General features: G+C 34.1%; 1 non-coding gene across 1 annotated transcript; it reads right to left on the minus strand.

Annotated features, from left to right (window-relative positions):
- Positions 1-5,730: 5,730 nt before the first annotated feature.
- On the minus strand, positions 5,731-6,116 carry LOC145999788 (small subunit ribosomal RNA). Its single transcript, XR_014443431.1, has one exon. It is a non-coding gene; the product is annotated as a small subunit ribosomal RNA (ribosomal RNA).
- Positions 6,117-8,446: the final 2,330 nt, after the last annotated feature.

An 8,446-nucleotide genomic window follows, 5' to 3' on the forward strand; every position in this document is an offset into this window, starting at 1 on the left:
TACCGACATACGTGAACTTATAGTGAAGCACTGATGAAGTGTGAAATGTGTTGTAAAGAAGGAACATAGTGCACACATGAACTCATAAGACAATCATATTATAGATATCTTACGTATTATAATCAAGCAAATTATCAAAAGATATATATATATATATATACCTACTTACATATTCAATATAACCGTATAAACCCTTAACTACATACTAATCAATTATTTGTGTCATATCATATATATATGTTAATTTTCATTATTAATAACCGATATGTTCTCTTATCATGTATTTTTAAGTAATTAAGTTTAATTACTTTAGGTTTTTTTTGTGCAATTATGCAATTGGTAAGGTAGTGAGATGATCGTTATTTCTCGTTGAAGAGACAGAGATAACGAAATCATGAATATTTCCGGCATAGACCCTCAAGCTCTCATACAGCTCATGCTAGCTGAAAATGATCCATATGTCAAGTGGCATATAAATAAACAAGTAAGAAACGCTAAAAATCGTAGAGAACACACATTGTTCACAGCATACACTATACAACATCCAACTTTCATATTGGACCAATTCATTAAATATGCCTACGATAAAGCAAACATTTTCTATCGATACGGAGAAATCGAACCAATTTGTCAACCTTGTACGACAAACTTGAAAGAGTTCGTATGCTTCGCCTTGAGTAAATGTAAAAGGTTAAGAGAACAGAACCTATTATACCGACATGTTTTTAAATGTATATTCAGAGTGATAGAAGAGTATCATGAAATTCTTGTACCAAAAGAATCTAGTGTGTTTAACACCTTTACTTTGTTATGTACTTAGGAAAAACCCTTCCCTACATTGATAGCCTATTCTCATGTATCAGAAACCGAGCCTAAGCCCAGTCTGCTTAGAGCTCTTCTTACAGATAATAGTGTAAGGATCTCATTAGATCCTTTTGATCCTTTTCATTCAAGGAAAAACATGTATGATGCTATGGAATTAGTATCGCTTGGCTTTTTGGTCAGGTTACATTCCTGAATATAACTACTTTTTAATGTCTAGTTTTCTCAATGTCATTCTTTAGTATCATTTGTTATATATAATAGTGATTCAAGGTTTTAAAGGTAAAACAAAGTATGTTTGTATATGTATAATCATGTTATGCCAACCTATAAGTTGGTTTGATTATGTAAAATTTTAATCAAACTTTTTGTTCAGGTTTGATTCATAATTATTCATCCTTATAATTATGCAGCACTTAATTTGTAAGCTCACAGTGAAGTTGGTTTTGTTTTTATGAATCCAATAGTTGATTTAAGTCTGTCAAAAGGGGCCCAATATTATCCCATGCAATCTGCATGAGTAATGATATTAATTACCCATTTGTTTGTGATAAAGTCTGAAAAAAAACCCAGGAACAAATATAGCAGCTATCGCAGCATAAAGCCTTGTAAATGTCACCGAAACAGATTTATTTCACCAAACGTTAATACGCAAACCCCGAGAAAATGAAACATCAGGAGATATTTCAATCTCAGGTGGAGGGTATTGTCACACCCAGAATTTTAGTCACCTACCAGAATCGAACTCAATACTTTATTCCGACTACCATATCCCTTTAACCATATCTTTCCTTTATATTTTGCATTGCCCAGCCGGCAATGGTAAGTTTTTAAGAGGCTTAGAAGAGTTGCTTCGACAAGGAAAACACTTGCTTATCAACTTGGCATAAAGCCATAACAGGATACAAGTTTACCGCATATGTCAGAGGTCTGCCCGCTGTGGTTGGTGACTGGCATTGTTTGTCTTCCGGAGGGAAAACACACGCTGTCAAGGGTTATCCCAGCTCAGCCGCAGATAGAAAGAAAGAGCTTCCTGTTTGTTTGCAGAGTTGATAAGGTTACACCATTCATGTGCCAAACAGAATGATTGATTTCCATAATTTCCTCATCCACCTTCCAAACCCAAAAGGCCAAACGTATTAACCTTTCATATATGGTAATAGGAACTTTCCCCATTCTTTAGAAAATTGCTATTTCCTAGGATTTACCATAAGTCAGAGTTCAAAGAATAATACGTCAGTCAGATGGCGTTAATAAACGACCCCACCCAGTGACAAGCCTTTTTGTAATTGTATAAAAGCTTAGGTTTTGCCTCAAAAAGTAAGTGTCGAGTCAGTTAGAGAAAGGAGAGTCAAGCCAGAGCGAGAGAGAGATTCAGAGTCCTTAGTTCGAACTCAGGTTCCAAGCCTGAGTTATGAAGCCAACTTTACTAGAAGCATAGCTGCAAGGTAATGTATGTGTTCTTGTATACTTTTATATACCAGTAGGCCTAACGAGCCCATGTAACTTTAATGTTCATCGTAAAACTCCACAGGAAAGGAGAGTCGATCAAGCTGATCGATATGTACAATTCAAACCATCACTCATGGCGAGTGAATACATTAGGGTCTGTATAAAGCCCGATATTGTAACATTTACTAAAGAATATATGTTTATTAAGTTTATCTTTGTGTTTCTCTTTTATTTATCTTGATTTCAGAAGGTAATGCATACAAGTTTCTTTCCAACAGTCATAGTTATAGAAATAGTGTCTAATCTCTACGGAAATGGAAATGGTGAATGCTAATTGCTTTAAATTCTTAACTCTTAGAAGTTAAGTGGTGGAACCCCCATACATATTGCCCTTTTCTCTTTGTATCTTGTACTCTTCTGCCGGGAGTACAGATGAGAAAAGAGTGTACAGCCCAAGAACCTAGTTCTGTGACAGGTGAGCGCAGTGGCTGTGCGATCCCTGGTGAGCCCCGGCAAACATATGTCCCACGGACTCTGAGGGTAGCCCAGTGGTAGACTTGGAAGTCTATGGTTCGAGTCAGGGTTCGTGACATTAACCAAATCACATACAACTAAAATAATAAAAGAAATAATTCCAATAAATAAATCTAATATCATTTACTATAAAAGGTAATTATCTTCATTTTTGAATCCTAAATTCAATGCACTTTTCTGCCATTATATTAATTATTATTAATCAATATTATATATATAATATAAATATTTGGTCCTTTCGTACTAAAACATTTAAAACATTAAGAGATAGAAACCAACCTGGCTCATGCCGCTTTGAACTCAGATCATGTAAGAAATTAAAGGTCGAGCAGATCATCAAATTTGAAATGCTACACCCAAATGATATCTTAATCCAACATCGAGGTCGCAACCCCTCCTGTCGATATGATCTCTCAAGAAAGATTACGCTGTTATCCCTAAGGTAACTTATTCTTTCAATCATTAATAATGGATCCAAATAACAAAAATCATTGAATATTAAATAAAAAGAGTTAATCATTATCTTCCCATCACCCCAACAAAATATTACGAATAACATATACGAGGCGCATCCAGAAAGTAAGTTTCCCTATTTTTTCCCGTGAAAGTAAACATAATGAGCCGTGTAAATTGCACATGCGCAGCAAAGCTAAGACATATCAATCATATGCCAGGCGGACAGATCCCACCCGGTGCCAGTAGCGAGGCAGCAGCGGTCCGAAATGGAAGCTCGTATTCCTTCTCCCGCCGCATGCGAGGTTCGGTCGGTGATAAAATTCCTGAATGCACAAAGCATTGCGCCAATTGACATTCATCGTCAGCTCTGTGAGGTCTATGGGCCGAACATTATGAGTAAGCAGATGGTGCGTCGCTGGTGTCGGCAGTTTTCGGAAGGTCGTCAAAGTGTCCATGATGAAGAGCGCAGTGGGCGTCCGTCCCTCATCACTGATGATCTGGTTGAGCTGGTGCGGCAGCGCATCGTAGAGAACCGTCGCTTCACGATTATGGAGTTGAGTAGCCTTTTTCCGCAGATATCGCGATCCGTGTTGCATGAGATTGTCACGCATCGCCTGCTGTTCAAAAAATTGTGTGCCAGGTGGGTTCCGAAAAACCTGACACCCGAACACAAAATGAAACGTTCAGGAGCAGCACTGACATTCCTGCAATGGTACCATGATGACGGCGATGATTTCCTCGACAGGATCGTCACGGGCGATGAGACGTGGATTTCGCACTTCACCCCGGAAACCAAGCAGCAGTCAATGCATTGGCGGCATAGTGGATCTCCGGTTAAGAAGAAATTCAAACAGACGCTGTCGGTACAGAAAGTGATGTGCACCGTGTTTTGGGACAGGAAGGGCATTTTGCTCATTGACTTCCTCCCCAGAGGTGAAACGGTGAACGCTGACCATTACTGTGAAACACTAAGGAAATTGCGACGTGCCATTCAAAACAAGAGGCGTTGCATGCTTACTGCAGGTGTTGTGCTCCTCCATGACAATGCTCGTCCACATACGGCTCGGCGCACAGCAGCTGTTTTGACGGAATTTGGCTGGGAGTTGTTTTATCATCCACCTTACAGTCCTGATCTGGCTCACAGCGATTTTCACGTTTTCTTGCACCTCAAGAAATTCCTGTCCTCCGGTGAGCGTTTTGGCAACGACGAAGAGCTGAAGACGTCTGTCACACGCTGGTTCCATTCACAGGCAGCAGAGTTCTATGACAGTGGGATCCAAAAGTTGATACCATGATACGACAAGTGTGTCAATTCTGGTGGTTGCTATGTTGAAAAATAGCTGAACATTTGCTGTACCTGTTGCCAATAAATGGTTTCCTGAAACTGTGTTGGTTTTTTTCTTTAAAAAAATAAGGGAAACTTACTTTCAGGATGCGCCTCGTGTAATCATAATCCTAACCAAAATATTATAAAACAAAATAAAGATCTATAGGGTCTTATTGTCCCCTTAAAAAAATAAAGCCTTTTCACTTTAAAGTAAAATTATATATATTACTTAATCAAAGACAGCTTACTCCTCGTCCAACCATTCATTCTAGCCCCCAATTAAAAGACTAATGATTATGCTACCTTCACACGGTCAAAATACTGCTGCGACCATTAAACAAATGTCATTAGGCAGGTTATACTTCATATAAAACCATGAAAAGATGTTTTTGATAAACAGGCAAGAATAAAGTTTTGCCTAATTCCTCTAATTAAATAATTAAATATACTTTTAGAATCATAATTTCTAAATCAAACTAATTAAAATATATAATTAGGTAAATAAGTCAAACTAAACTAAATTTTTATCTAAATCCCAATAAATTATAACGAAATTACAAAAACTAGCAATCTCCAAACCTATCAATATAATACTTTATTATAAAGTTATAATCAATATATTAACCAGAAGCACATCCCCAAGTCATAACTTAATATTAATACTATAATATAAATTAATATAAAAATATTAAAATGTAAAACTATATTAAATATAATTCCCCAGTAACTAGATATAATTCGAATAACATTTTATTACAAATAATAATTTTAACAGAAAAATATAACACTCTCACCTTAAAATTAACCTTACTAGCTCCTCACCTTTCGAGAGAAAAGAATATTCAATTAAAATTTAATCCTCCCTGATACAAAAGGTACGATTATTAGCATCTATAATAAAAATTAATATTTCATATATTTAATAAATCCCTGTACTATACTACTAATCTATTACAAACTAATTTATATATGATAAACATATTACCAAAAAAATATAAAATTCCTTTTCATATACAACCTATTTATAAACGAGATCAAATAGTAATAGAATCCCTATCAAAATATATCAAATTGCACCACTAATTATTCAATGTAAATGAATATTCTATCTAATAGAAATATTTTGATAGTAACCAAACCAGGCACACCTTCCGGTACGCCTACTATGTTACGACTTATCTCACCTATATAAATGAGAGCGACGGGCGATGTGTGCATACCCTAGAGCTAATAAATCAAAATACTTTTCTAAAACAAAATTACAATTAAATCCAATTTCAAATATATTCTCAATATACCATCCAAATCAACACAATGTAACCCATCTCCACCTTGACCTTGAATATATTACAAAAGAAAAAATAAAATATATATTTAAATCCTCAAATTACGGCGGTATACAAACTGATAACTTACAATAATAGGTCAAATAAAACGTGGAATATCGATTACGGAACAGGTTACTCTAAATAGAATAAAGCACCGCCAAATTCTTTGAGTTTCAAGATCATAACTAATACTACTCAAACTAAATTTACAATGATTATAATAGGGTATCTAATCCAAGTCTAAACATATCACCTTTATAAAATTAATAAAAATAAAGAACAAATTATATTTAAAATTTCACCTAACAAATAAAAAGCAAACAACCAAAAATTAATTATTACTACAATTTAGCCAACAACTCACCATTTATGCCCTCACGACTAACTGTGGCAGCTGGCACGAATTTTGCTGGGCAACATTATTAAAAATTAAAATCCTGTAATCTAAATTATATTAAACTAAACAAACCCACGCACTGCGAACCACCAAACTTTAACCCTGCAACCGTCCAACCCACCAGAAATCGGCGGAATTTCTTTACCTCTCTTTAGTAAATACATATGTGAAATTTAAGTAAGGAGATTTAAGCCAGAATAAAAACTTTAATTTAAATTATAAAGAGGTTCTTATTATTACATAAGATGAATTATATTAAATTAGATTGTAATTAGAAACTATCTCACGAAAATTTCCCCCCTATTAATTTTTCTCACTCCCATATTATATAGAACACAATTTTTTTCCCTCAATAAGCATTAAAATTACATATAAAGTAAGACAATTACTTTAAGTTAGATACAAACACTTTCAAAATAAAATAAAATTAAAGATAATGTTGAAATATTTTATATTATTTAATAGATAGATTCTACTTATTAACCATAAAAATAAAAAAACCAATAAATAACTTTTTTTAACCCACTACTATAATTAGCATATAAATAAATTGCCTGAAAATGGATTACCATGATAGAGTAAAATATACATGAAACCTAACATGTTCTTATTATCCTATATATTTTATAACTGAAAGAATTAAACTTTCCCCAATGGTATCAAACCCCATAGTATGTCATACACCTATATATAACAAAAAGGTAAGCTAATTAAGCTAGAGGGCTCATACCCCACATATGAAGGTTCATAATCAATCCTTCCCTTTTTAATGCTCACAACCCCCAAAAAAAAAAAATATTCCTATTGACCCCCCCAATAGGAACCCTCCTTTCTATTTCTTCCACCTCATGATATGGAGCCTGAATAGGCTTAGAAATTAATTTAATATATTTTATTCCATTAATTTCTACACCAAATAATCAACGAAATACAGAAGCATCACTTAGATACTTCTTAATTCAAGTGCTAGCATCATCAATAATTCTGACAGCAGCACTCGTTATAATTAACTCAATAAATTTTAATTTACAAATTCATCTTCTAATCTTAGCATTATTAATAAAAATAGGAGCAGCTCCATTCCACATCTGAATGCCAGAAGTTATAGAAGGGATGACATGAATTAATTGTTTTGTAATAACAACTATTCAAAAAATTGCTCCATCAACACTACTTAGCTACGTAGTTGATGACTTAAACATAATTTTAACTATCACAATCGGGATATCAGCAATTTTTGGAGCAATTGGAGGGTTAAATCAAACTTCATTACGAAAAATTATAGCCTTTTCATCAATTAACCACATATCATGAATCATCCTGAGAATAACACCTGATTAACATACTTACTCGTATACATCCTTATAACCTCCTCCGCTATTATGCTATTTTCAATAAACAAATCATATTATACCCACCAACTCTTCATACTAAAGCTTCCCTCTATAAAAAAGATATCCCTCTTTATTTCAATACTCTGCCTTGGGGGTCTTCCACCACTATTAGGATTTTTACCAAAATGAATGGTTATTATCAAAATAACCAACTTTAAACAATTACTAATAATTACTTTATAAATCAGTATATCGCTATTAACCTTATATTATTGCTTACGAACCTCCATCACCTCAATTCTAATAAATTACAAAACCAATATGTGAATTATTAATAACAAGCCGCTAAATCTAAAAGAACAAGTATTATCAGTAATCACAATTTTTATATCAATTTATGGAATCCCACTAGTTCATCCAATTTATATGTCTTTCTAAGGTCTTAAGTTAATTTTAAATTAATGACCTTCAAAGTCATAAATAAAGGGCACTCTTTTAGGCCTTAATACATTGTATGTATTACCTTGAAATTGCAGTCCAAAATTATATTGAAGCGAAACAATCTTGAAGGTAATTATACACTCACTGACATCACTCTAACAAAAGAAGCACAACAACGAGATCTAGGTATCCTCATAGATTCTAAACTAACTTTCGATAATCACATATCAACCATCACAAAAAAGGCAATGCGTATGCTAGGCTTACTTTACAGATTCACCGAAATCCATAACCCGAAAGCACTTTCCATTTACTTCAAAACTTTTGTGTCCCCCATTCTAGAATACTGTTCACC

The sequence above is a fragment of the Lepisma saccharinum genome, chromosome 15 (assembly GCF_977018435.1).
Source record: "Lepisma saccharinum chromosome 15, izLepSacc3.1, whole genome shotgun sequence".
NCBI lineage: Eukaryota > Metazoa > Arthropoda > Insecta > Zygentoma > Lepismatidae > Lepisma > Lepisma saccharinum.